At 30.8% G+C, this 13,396-nt stretch overlaps 1 protein-coding gene across 5 annotated transcripts in view; it reads right to left on the minus strand.

The window, feature by feature from the left end:
- The window catches only part of LOC117175525 (gonadotropin-releasing hormone receptor), a 355,246-nt gene that overhangs the window by 340,279 nt on the left and 1,571 nt on the right, over positions 1-13,396 (minus strand). The window contains exon 2 of one of the 5 annotated variants that reach the window (XM_033365250.1): positions 12,738-12,862. The exons of the other annotated variants lie outside the window; for them this stretch is intronic. The gene's annotated coding sequence lies outside the window, so the exon portion shown is untranslated. The remainder of the gene's footprint in view (positions 1-12,737; positions 12,863-13,396) is intronic. 5 annotated transcript variants of the gene reach the window in all.

Raw genomic sequence — 13,396 nt, forward strand, 5'->3', positions numbered from 1 at the left:
GCCTTGGAGGAGATTATGTTGAGAAATAAAAAAAAAAAATTCTTAAAAACGTTGTTTTTCTTGGTCAGGCCGGAAACTTATCAATCCACCCTCGTATTAGAAAATATCAACTGTTAAATGTGGTTTACCCTTGTATGAGGTTAGATTCAATTTTTAAGTTATGTCGTTATGACATCAGTGCCAAGAATCGGCGGCCATTTTGTATAGTCTAACAAATGAACAAAAAAATACGATCAAATTGATCAGAATGGATACATAATTATGATCAGTTCTCTTTCACAGCAAACAACAAATTTACAAAATTCTACCGATATTGATATTATTTTTATATGCAACAAAAATTATATCAAAATCAAGAGCATTTTCATCGGGCGGAATGAATAATCGACTTTATTGTCGATTTTATTGTTGACTTTATTGTCCAGTTTATTGTCGACTTTATTGTCGTACCTCAAAAGTTAAAAAATTAACGAAAGATGACATAACAAATATCACCTATTAAGGTTAGTTGTCACTTGCGTGATGTCAGAACAATTTTTAGGTTATCAAGTTATCATATTAGCGCCGAAAATTGGCGGTCATTTTTTTTATTCAGACAAATGACCCAAAAATAAGAACAAATTGATCCAAGTGGACAAATCATTATGATTTGAAGAGTAAAATGATCGCTGGTGCACAATGCTCTGTAACAAAATTGATCCTGTTTTTACTAGGTTCAGTCACTCAGTGTTTAGGTTATGCATTGCGCAACTAGGTGTAACCAGGCGATACAAAAATGTCGAAGGAAAACAAGTGGAAGCGTTTATCTTTCGAAGAGAAATATTAGATTTTAGAGAAAGTGAAATCAGGTACCGCAAAACAGTCTATTTCACATAACTTATTTTTTGACCGGGAATTTAACAAATCTTTTGAAGGAAAATTTGTCCAAAATCGACTTTATTAGCTTTCAGAATAATTGCTTGAATTGTTATCACTTTTAATTATGATGCGATTCACTCTAAATTGCGTAATGCGCAAATATTAAAATTTTTCATTTTAGATTTTGATTTGTAAGCTTACATTTATAATTTGAAGAATTACAAAATGTAGACTTGAAGACTTCATCAAATAAAATTTAGATGCGTTTGTAGTTGAAAAGGTTCGATAATAAAATTCATCATTCAACATTTATTATAATATTTAGAAGTTCTGGAAAAATCTCAAAATTAATTTTAAATTTGAAAAAATTTAGAACCATCATCAAGGCGTGGACCTTTGAAAAACTGGTATTTCTCGAGAATTCTTCTATTATGTCAGAATTGTTAGTAAAAAATAAATTTGCAAACGACTCTAACCGTTCAAATGCTGTCTCTGCTACCAGCTGATTTCTATCTTTCGGAAATTCATATTTGTCGTGAAAATAATCATTTCCTCAACAAATTTTTTGATTATTTAACATTCTATTTATCTGAGGATCTCGCAAAGCCCCGGATATTCGACAAGTTTTCTTTCTTTCGTTCGCAAATCCTTCATAAAAATGTATATTGAGTCAGTGTCATTCTTATAAAAAAATAATTTAAAGTTGGATTTAATCAACACCCTTAAGGAGAATAATAAAAAAATAACCATTGGAGATTGCAATAAAATTAAAAACTTCTTTTTAATTCGCGACTTGATGTGTGAAGAAGCAAAATATTTAAACCAGAGAAATTAATAGTTTTTCGTGAATAATTCGAAAACTAAAAGACTAAAACGTTTTTCATAAAGCGAAACAGATGCGGCATTAAATTTTTATTATCGCCATACGTTTTAAAAATTAAAGTTTGAAACTTTATTTTCTAGTGCTCAGGGTCCCATTCCAGCAAAATAATTATGTACAATAGGGTGATCAAAAATTTTGTTCGAAATCCCATACATTTCGCCTGAAAAATGTTTCGACTCCATAACAAAATTAATCCATTTTTTGTTAAACAAAAAAAACACATTCAGAATCGTAAATCTTAGGGGAATCGAGTTGAAAATCAACAATTCTCTTTAAAACTAGCAATAGAATACGAACAAAATATTGCTTTCTAAATATCACCCCGATAAGTCTCGTGTATAGGTTCCCAAAAACACTAAAACTGAAAAAGTGGGGTTTGCAAGTTTTTTCCGCAATGACTTTTGTGCGGTTTTTTTAATTCAATCGTTTCTAATACGAAAAATATTACTTCATACTTGTGATTATATGTTTACATGATAAACAGTTCATTATTATAAAAAATTGCTTAAGCAATTTATTAGTATTTTCTAATAGTATTCTCTTTTCATAATGCTGGTAAATTGTCATTTTTCCAAACAAATTTCACTGTTTGTCTAATTTCCAATTAGAGTGAGGTGAAGAATTCAGTGAAGATAACAAAATTAATTGTTCAAACAATTTATTATTATTTATAACGATATTCAATTTGAATAATACTGGCAAGTTGCAGTTTTCTCTTGAATTCCTATCTACTTTTAACTTGGAGTGAATTAATAATCCCATTCAATTTAGTAAAAATAATTATTTAAGCATATGGTTATTGCTTCTAACTATCTTTTCCTTTATATTTTCTAGATAGTTGTGGTTTCTTCTAAAATTTCTAACTTTTTACTTACTTTTTATTTAGTAATGTAATAAATAGTGCAAGCTAACCAAGTTTCCTAAACAATTTGTTGCTGTTTCTAATTACCTTCTCTTAGAATAATGCTAGAAAGATTTGTTCTGAAATCTTAAGTTTTGATTTGAATTTTTAATTATAATTAAATAATAATAATAAATAATAAGTAAACCTCAACAAAAATAATTTTTAAATGTCAGTGTATTTTTTTAAGTAAATTATTTTTGCTCTTTACTCAGTGTTAACAATAATAGTTTAAACTAAAAAGCTATTTTACACTCCTAACGCTATTTTCATTCGATTTTGCTTCTGTATAAGCTTCAGCCCCTACATTGAAGGTCTTGCCTCTATATTATTGAGTTTTATTTATGTCTCCTTTGAAGCTCCACATTTTCCGTAGAATTTTTAAATTTTCTCTTAACCCTCTTAAATTTTAACGCAGAAAATATGTGGCGTCGTTGCCTCGACACCTGTGCCCTCGTGACAGATACTTTGTTTTTTTCTCTAAAATGTCATAATCATAGTTCGTGAAAGCAACAGTTAAATTGGCTTTAAATAATAAATATTAAAGTGATAACATCGAAATGGGTTCAAGAGGAAAGAAGTTTGCCATAATCTGGTGGCTGCAAGCAAAAGGAAAAATGCAAAAAAGCGCTTAGATTTTAAAGATATTTATAAAGAACCCAGATCCAACCCCCCTCCCAAAAAGGTATCAAACACAAGAGAAGAAACGTCAAAAGAAAAAGGTAAGAAAGTTACAAATCTGTTGTATTGAATTTTTCTGTACCACAAAAAGTAACTCTAAATTAGTTTCCACAGATTTTGAAGAAATATACTTTCCTTCGACGCAATTTTCTTTTTAATTGAAGAATCACGAAATTTAATGATTTCAGTTTAAAAATTTATAAAATAGGGCAATATCAAAACCTTCAAAATTGAATATTTGAAGATTAGACATTGGACATTATTTATGCTTAAAAGCGTTCAAAATTAAATAAATAAAAATTGCAAACTTTTGAATTTGAACAATTATAAATTCAAAGCGATCAAGATTTGACAATTTTATATTGAAAACTAAATTGAATAATTCAAAGTTGAAGCTTTTGAAATTCTAGAATTTCAAATTGTTATTACAGAATAACATTATAATTTGACCTTCAAGCTAATATGGCGAATTTTTATAAAATCAAAGAATGAATTTAACTATACTAAACAAACTTTCAAACTAAATAATGATCTTAAATGGTAAATATTAAAAATGAAAAAAGAATCTACTCCAGAACCTTGAAACTTAAAGAATTCGAATTTTTATTTTAAACTGACGAAATTTATATTCACCAAAAATTCTGATTTAAAACTTTTTTTTTAATCAAAGCCTTTAAAATTTCAACTATTTGTGTTTAATTGAAATCACATGAAAACTAATGATTTTTAAATTGCTAATTAAACTTTAGAAAATTTAACCAATTTTCTTTAAACTTTAGAAATGTGAAAAAAAGCATAATTTCTTTTCAAAAACAACATATTTCCCTCTCGAGAAATTCTAGGATTTCAAGTGTAGGTCTCTCCTGATTTTCAGGAGTTTCCAGGGATTTAACAGAAGTTATTTGATTTAAAAAACTTTGCAGTTTTTTATCAAATTTAAAAAGATTTCGAATTATTTAAAAGAGTTCGAACTATTTTTAAAGAAGTTAAGGGATTTTAAGTAATTTCAAAGAATTTTTAAGGAATTTCGGTAGAATTTAAATGAGTTGTAAGATTTAAAGGTAATTCTAAAATATGAATAATGTTTTTGAATTCTCTAAAGCCTGTTAAATCTTTTGAAATCTTTGGAAATTTGTGGAAATACTTTAAAATCTATTAAATTTCTCAAAATATATTTTGAATTAAAAATTTTTTTTTAAATATCTTGAAATATTTCTGGATTAATTTCAAATCTTGATTAAGCACATAAAATACACAATAATAATTTATAATATTTCTAAAATCTAAAATCTTAGTACATATATTATTATGAACGTAGCAATATGTTTTACAGAATGGGTCACAAAAATTTTCAGATGACCTTGTACAGCTGTAGGTTATATTTCAGATTTTTTTTCATACTTCAAACTAGGCTAGTAGAGAGGCTTTAGGCGTTAGGAATGCGAAACTTATAGGGTTCGAACCCCCGCGGCGAATAAAAACTTTCATAGCGTGCGATTATAAATAGTTTAGTGATTGTATAATAGTGAATAATTGTGTCCTTAAACATGTGAACAAATATTAGAGTATAATAGTAATAATATAATAATACCGAATATTAATTTTTTGTAGCAAAAAATCGATTATGATTTTATAGAAATGTTCTCTATAGTTTCGGGACTAGTTTAATGCAATGTAAAACAAAGACGATTTTAATTTTTATTAAACTACCCAGCGTATCCTCTACTAAAGGATTAGTTCTATAAATTTTAATGGATATTTTTTTCCGTGTGCAAAATAACTTGAAACATTACGCAAATGTCAGTATGCCTTCTTCTTGTTCCATTTTGTTAATTTTTTGTCAAATAATTTTATTCTGTACAGGAAGGTAAAGTGTGGAGCGATAAATCAGAAACAAAAACTAAGCCTCTGTTTTGAAGCCCCAAATGGAAGATTCGGAAATTTGTGCCCATAAGAGCGCTAAAGTAGGGGCAAAAATCGTATGGCAATATCCTCTACTTTACAACCTTAGCCCCTACAAATATTAGCGTGAATTAGAGTCTCAAAGTAGGGGCTATATTTCGACTTGGGTAGGTCTATAAATGACATGAAAACGTTTTTTTTAAATAAAAACAAGAAATTTATTGTAACGCGCCAAAGAAAAATACGAAATTGCATATACTTTAATATCAACCCCCCTCCCTCCTTCCTCGGAAAAAACACGCCTCCTCGACAATAATATATATATGTAATTATATAAATTCAAAAGGCCCCAATCAAATGATTAATCGATTATAACATCGTATGGTGCAAAGTAGACTTACTGCATTCAGGAAATTTCTTCTAGTACTTGATTGCTTTCGATTCATAACTAAGAAGGCAAAGCAAAGTAAAAAATTTCAGAAAAAACCGCAACTTTCTAGCACTTATTTAAGAAAAAAATAGTTATAAACAATAATGAATTGTTCAAACAATTATTTTGTTAACTTGCATCAATTATTGCCTTACTAAGTGAAAAATGCTCTAAAGTAGATAAGCAGAGGAGAAAAATTATATATAGTGTGAAGTATTATATATAATATTTATTTGTTTTATACCATTTTTATATGAAACAAATAAAAATTATATGCAATATTTCACACAATGTATAAACTATATATAATTTTTTTACCTGGAAAGATAATTATAAAATATAATAATTTGCTTAAAAACCTTTTTGGCTAAATATAATTAATTATTGAATTAAGCCATGGAAAAAATGGACATATAGTTAAAAAATGCTTCAAAAACGCCACTTTTGATCATTAAGCAAAGAGAATATCATTAACAATAATAGAAAATTGTTGAAGAAGCTAGCTGAAAACAAAAATCATTGCGCCATCTTTGAATATAATTTTATTTAAAAAAAAATTAATATTTTTTATACAAATTTTTATGAACTTTCAAGAAAGAAAAAAATTCTAATGCATTTTTGGACCACCTTAATGTTCAATATCGATACCATTATAAACATTTAATTGTGAGAAAAGAACAAACGGTTCATTTTTGTAAAAACGAATAGATTCAGAGGGTAAGCGTTCAAAGTGAAAAATTAGTTTTGATTGGTATTTTAATATTGTAGATTTCAATATTGTTGAGGATTAACACTAGCAATTATGTTTAAATCAAAATTATTGTACAGAAATGATCTGAAAAATACAAAATTCGGTTGGTTTACCTTCAAGCTCCTGTCAATTTATGGGTAACTAAAATTTAAACTACTTTGAATTCTTTTTAAATATAAGTTCATAGGGCTAAAAAAATCTCATTTCGTTGTTATCTGCTTAGTGTTGTGTAATGCACATTGTGGGGAAAGTGTGCGGCATTGCGTCAAGAATTTGCTCGCGTATCTGTACTCAATAATATCTTTAACTTATTTTTGATTTTGGAGTCTTGATTCAATTAGACCGTATCGATAACTCAATAAAAAAACTTTGTGATTTTGAATCGTGATTTAGATAGAAAAATAAACACGCTATTAAATAAATGAAAATTAGTATTAAATATCACTAATATTGTAAGTTAAATCCAAACCTGTGATTCAAACCCCAAATAAACTGAAGTTATGACTAAGAACTGAAATTTTTTTACATTCTCGTCAGAGAAGGTATGATTTGATGCATGCAAGATTTGATGCATTTTGCTCACCCCCAAATAGTGAAGTTAAGTCCGAGCGTTTCAGCAGCCGCCTCTGCTGCTTTGTACAGAAACGCTCCTTTGCCCACTTCTTCGTGCTTCCTGACCATTGAAAGAAAAGGGTCTCTTCCATTTGCGACTCTATGTGCTGTACCCAGAATAATCCTGTTGTGAAAACATTCAAGATTCAATATTCCTCTACCACCTTGACGGCGTGAGATGTAGAGTCGCGGAACGGAAGACTTAAGATGCATGCTTTTGTCCATGTGCATAACCTTTTGTGTCCCGATATCAAGGGATCTGAGCTCGTTCTTCGTCCATGAACCAAATCTGCCGGATAAGACGTTTGTATCTGCTTCGGAGAGTATCCTTTATAGATGTCACATCCTGAATGCGGCTCTGTGGCACTCCCAGGTATGCATAAGTCTCTCCAAGGCAAAGGTGTCGTATAGCACTTATATCGACGAGCTCAGGGTCTTCAGGGAGCTAGATCTAGTTGCTCTTAGTTTTAAGCATAGACCTTAAGATCGTCCATGTGAAATACATGAGTGACCTTCTACTTTCGATCTGCAGATTTGCCGCAAAAGTACCCGTCGGAATGGCGAAGTGCTAGAGGTAGGGGCAATAATGTGAGGCAAAAGAGGAGTGGGCTCATGGTGTCTCCCTGAAAGACACCTCTCCGAAAGGTGACCTTGTTAGTTGTCACACGATTTCTTCCAGATGAGATAGTAAATCTGGTTTTCCAAAGCGGCATCAATCTCTCTATGCACCTAACGATTTGCGGATGAACCTTTAAGCTTTCCAAAAGACACATGATAAGTCGATGGGAGGTCGAATCGAAAGCTTTCCGATACTCAATCCAGGCCATCGATAGGTCACGCTGGTAAAATGCTGCATCTTTGCAGACACATCTATCGATGAGCAGTTTTTCCCAACATCCCGCTATGCCTTTGTTTTAGCCTCGTTGTATATGCATTTCTTTCTACACAGGTTCAATTGCCCGAACAATCCTATCATTTATGATAGCTGTGAATAGCTTATACAGTATCTTCAGAAAAGTGATTGGCCTGCCATTCTTCGTGTCATCTAAGTTGCCTATTTTCGGCAGGAGTATTGTGTGCCCTTCTACCAACCACTCCGGAATTGGCTCTTCCGACTTTAAATATGAGGTGAATGTACGGGCCAAATACTTATGGGTTGAAGGGAACTTCTTCCATCAGAAGGTCTTGATACAATCTCGTCCTGGAGCGGAATAGTTTTTCAGTGCTCTTAATAATTTTTCACCTCCTCGGTAGTGATGGGTGGGCATTTTTCATCAGTTGTAATGAGGGCATCACGCAGCTCCTTGAAGTTATTTATATTTTTTGAGTCTTCGTCCAGCCTATGCTGCACTTCGTCGACTTCTCTCTAAAATACTTCGACCTCCTCTGGTTTGAGCAGATAGTCGACAGTAATTGGAGGGTCTTGGAAGAGTCGAGATGAGTCAGAGAGAAACTGTTGATTTTCTCTGACAAACCTCTCTCTTCGCTCTAGACTTCTCTTAGTGTCAGATAGTATCCGTATTCTCTCAACAATATGCTACCTGATGGTCAGCAGCTTTGACTTGTTAAGTGTGTGATAACGGATCCGGAGTTCGCGCGAGATGTTTCCATATCTAAAGATTTTAAAATATCTACGCGCTGAACGGGCACATTCTCATCGCGCGCTCCACATGCGGCTCGCCTTTCTCGCAAGTTTGAGCGTACCTAGAGCGCGTGAGATTTGGTTCTCGAGCTTCGCGTTCAAAAATATATATTTAATTTGCTTTTCGCACTCGATTTTTGTATTTCTCATACATTTGTGATAAAACATTTCAAAATTAAAAGTCAAAGCATAGACAACTGCAATTTAGTGATAGTGAATTCTCTTTTGTTAAAACACCTTCGGCTTTAACAAACACATTCTCATCACATATTACGTACCTCGTGCACTCGATTTCGTCAAAAACGTAAACACTACTAGATTATGTTGAACACTATTATGTTAAATGTATATTATATTTATTTCTCTACCTCGGCCTGGTACTGCTCATTCAGATATTGTAAAATGATATATAAATTTTATTTCCCATGATAACTAAAATATTTTCTCCTTATTTGGCTCAAATTTTAATTATCATCTATCCTGAAAAATATTAAGGTATACCACTCTACAGTATATAATGATCCGGCAGTAAATAATTATTAATTAAAAATACTAAGAGATGCTAAATAATTAATTTATTGCGATGAATATTCAACACATGATACGTGTTAATTTATTAAAATGTACATTATGAATTTATTCATCAAAATGAATACTTACAATGTTATTTTTTACGATTTGAACCAAAAATGCGCATCTTAGCGTAAAGTGGTTCCATGAAAATTTGTGGATATAATTTAGGCGAACAATTTTATGAAATATATTAAATATATTTTATTTTTTAGGGTGTTGGTTCAATCCAACTTTGAATTTTTTTAAATAGGTACGGCACTGATTCCATATATATTTTTTTCGAAGGATTTGTGAACGAAAGAAAGAAAATTTGTCGAATATCCGGGGTTTTGCGAGATCCTCGGATCAATAAAATTTTGAAAGATTAAAAAATTTGTGGAGAAAATGATTATTTTCCCCACAAATTTGAATTTCGCGAGAGATAGAAGCCAGCGGGTAGCAGATGTCACCATTTGAACGATTAGAATCGTTTGCTCATTTATTTTTTTACTCACAAATCTGACATAATAGAAGAATTTTAGAGGCCAACGGCTCTTTCAAAGGGCCAGGTCTTGATGATGGTGTCCCCAAAATTTGCGAAATACGTTGCGAAATGGAACAAAAAGCAGAGAGAACTGATATGCCCTATCTGTGTTTTTGTAACTGCATTTGTAATCAACGTCCAGACTAGCCACGCTGCCGTGGGTTCAAATCTTTTTCTTAACTTTTTTTCGTATTGTAAACATGTCAAGTCGAAAAAAGTCATAAGGACAAATTCATCAAAATTCCGAATGCGAAAAATAACGTTGTATAAATATTTTAAATTTGGATAAAAAAATCTAAAAAATTTCGGAAATTTTCTAAATTTTTTAAATTTTGTCTAAAACAGCCAGTCGATGAACTCGTGCTTATTTTTACACCCTTATAAAGTATGCGAAAGGGCAATTCAATTGGATAATTCCTTTCAATATTAACGTGTTTATAGACTACAACCACAACAATGTAAACAACAAAACGACAGACAGACACCGATGTAAAAATTCTTTTTTTCTTACTCAGGGTCCCTGAAAACGTCGACATTTGGTGGAAACCGCGAAAGTCATTTCTCACATCAAACCAATACCATCTTCTTATGATAAGAATGTAAAAATACCCTGTGAAGAATTGCGTAGGAATGCGTCTGGTGATAGATATTGTGATATTGAGATTATTTTTTCTAAAAAGTAATCTTCAAAATGTATAGCTTTTCCGCTGATGGAAATTAGAGCTTTTATGTAAGGTTTATAGGGATGTTTTATGGTTCTTTTGAAAGCGCAGGAGGTTCTGATCCTCGGACGAGTAGAGATAGAGCTCTATCGTAAATAAAATTTCATTGTATTGCTTTTTGAAATTAATAATATTGAAACATTTATGGCTTACGATATTTGGTTCTAGCTATTCTGCTTCTGTTGTAAAAAGTTTCACATGGACTTTTTATGACTCATTGGAACTGATGCCTCAGAAACTTGGAAAAATGCATAAAATAAATTTCTTATTTCTTTTTATCGTTCTACAATTACATTTTCATTTCTTCTTTTTCACTTCATATAAAATAAATATAGTAGTTTAATTTAGAATTGGGATTTTCTAAACGTTGCAATATTTAAGTTATATGTAAATAACCTAAATAACTCATGTCTTTACAAATATGACTTATGATATTGCATTAGTTTGACATATTTTTGAGAGTTTACTTTCATGTAGCGAATCTTGGCAACAAGTTCACTAAATAAAATTAAAAATGAAGAGAATTGTTTGAAAAAATAAAAATGAACAATATGGTTCTCAAATTAAGTAAAGTAGATAATTCAGTGAACTTATTGGCCAGAACCTCTGAAAAAGTGTCAACTCATGGAAAGAGACAAGGGGTGTCTAATGAAGAATTAAACAGAAATTAATTAAAAATGTAAGAAAAAACTGATTAAGCGTGTTAACCATCAGTGACTAGAGATGCATATTAATGGCTAAAATCAACTTTCGAAAGAATTGAAATGACTTCACAGCGATTGGACTGGAGTTCGACTTGGTTATGTCTTGAGTTCGTCTCCAAGACATCAATGTGTGGCTGCGTCTCAAAACTGAGTCGAGACATAGGCCTTCTTCTTACTTTTATGGCCACGACAGTTAAAACTGCCTTTACTTGTCTCCGGTCGCGCCTTATCTTGGCTAAGACGATATTTACTTGTCTCAAGTCAAGCTTTGTTTTGGCTGAGATGGTCGAACCTTTTTCGACTCATAAATGAGATTAAAATGGATAAATGAAAAATTTGTAATGATTAAATTAGTTCTTTTTAATTAAAAAATTTAGAATGAAAATCAGTACATATATATATATATATATATATTGTATGGAAATATACAAGATTGTTTAATCATTAGCAAAGATTAGGTTTTATGACAACAGAATGAACTCTCTTTTTTACGAAAGATATACACTCGAAGTTATAAACCGCTCATGTTGCAGTCATAAAAATTTGACTCAAGAGATAAATGTATGTCTTCAAGACATAGAAACTTGTCTCCAATACATAAATTGAAGTCTGGCTCCGTGTCAAACCTGAGACATGCTCAAGTCGAACTTTTCGACTTCAGCATGTCTTGCTTTGGGGCTATTCAAATCGAACTCACGTTGAAGCATTTTTACTCGGGTTACATTGAATTTTAGCCATAGAAAAAAAGAAGACAATGTTTACATCGAATTCGGTTGAAAGATTCGCTGCAACAGAAATTAACCCTATCAAATAAAATTTACAAGAAACTGACATAATGTCATGTTTTTAAACTGTCTTGAAATAATTTTTCAGTGAAAAAAATCGCCTTCTATATAGTTGAAAGAAATACGAAAAACATGAAAGCATGAATCAAATCGGTCTCTAAATTAGTGTACTAGATTTTAAAGACATTGCACTAATTACAGTTTCATTTTAAAACTAATTGCACTTATCGCGGATGAATGAAACTATGTTTTCTGTGATTTTTCACCGCATTATCACTATGCTCTCAACCGTAGTTCACAAGTTTTGAGTTAGGAATTTTTGTCCTGATATTTTATTGCTGTAAGCATTTTTTAATTGATGTATACTTCTACATCAGGATTGATTTTCAATGATTAATATTTAAACTTAAGTTAATGCTGAAAGAAATAAAAAACGAAAATCATATTATAAATCTTGTTAATGCTTCAATCTTGATATTGTTGTTTCAAATGTGGTGTCCTGATTTATAGATCAAATTAATTTATATTTTGCTATTTTCCCATTGCTGCTAAGGACACAGCAGATGACAGGTTTTATTCCATCGTGCGATAAACATTCGCGAAATAGCATGTAAACTTTAACAGCGAAAAATTTTATATGCAACACAATTTAACCTGAGTTTTTTCTGTGAAACGTACTTTGTAGTCCAACTTATTTTAATTGAATTCCGTGGAAATCCATTGAACGTAAACTATTTATAGTGGATTTAAGTGAATTCATTTAGACTTACTTAAATTCTGTTAAGGTCAGATACAATTTTTTTGAATTCCATATAGATAACTTCTAATTCAGATATAAATTGTAAGTTAAATCATATAATTCAGATGAAATCAGTTTCCCTTTCGTAGAATTCACCTGAAATCAATTTAATTTCAAAGAGTTTTGTTGAGGTATAGTGAATTCTACTGGCAAATTCCATATAACTAATTCAGTACATAATTATCAATTGTTTTATATATTGTATATTTCAGAAATATATTAAATTATCACATAATTACTGAAGGCCCTCGAAATGTAACATCAACCATAATTTCAATCATGATTATTTAGCTCCCACACTAAGAAAATGTATTATTTGATTCAAAGAAATTTAGTACTGAATACGTCCAATAAAATATTTTTATGATCAAAGACAATTTTTTTTATTTCAAGAAATAATTTTTTTTCAAATGCAAAACTAACTTTTGTTATAAGAAAAATTTCTTAAGATCAAAGAAGTATTTCAATGGACGTATTCAGTACCACATTTATTGGAATCAAGTAATTTTTTTTCAGTGCATGCTCGAACTAGAGCAAGAGGTGCAATGCCTGAATAAATTTATTTGATCCTATATCAATTTTTGGTTTTACTTATAAAATCCATGGTCTGTTTGCTTTTGATACATACAT

This window comes from Belonocnema kinseyi, chromosome 1 (genome assembly GCF_010883055.1).
Source record: "Belonocnema kinseyi isolate 2016_QV_RU_SX_M_011 chromosome 1, B_treatae_v1, whole genome shotgun sequence".
Lineage (NCBI taxonomy): Eukaryota > Metazoa > Arthropoda > Insecta > Hymenoptera > Cynipidae > Belonocnema > Belonocnema kinseyi.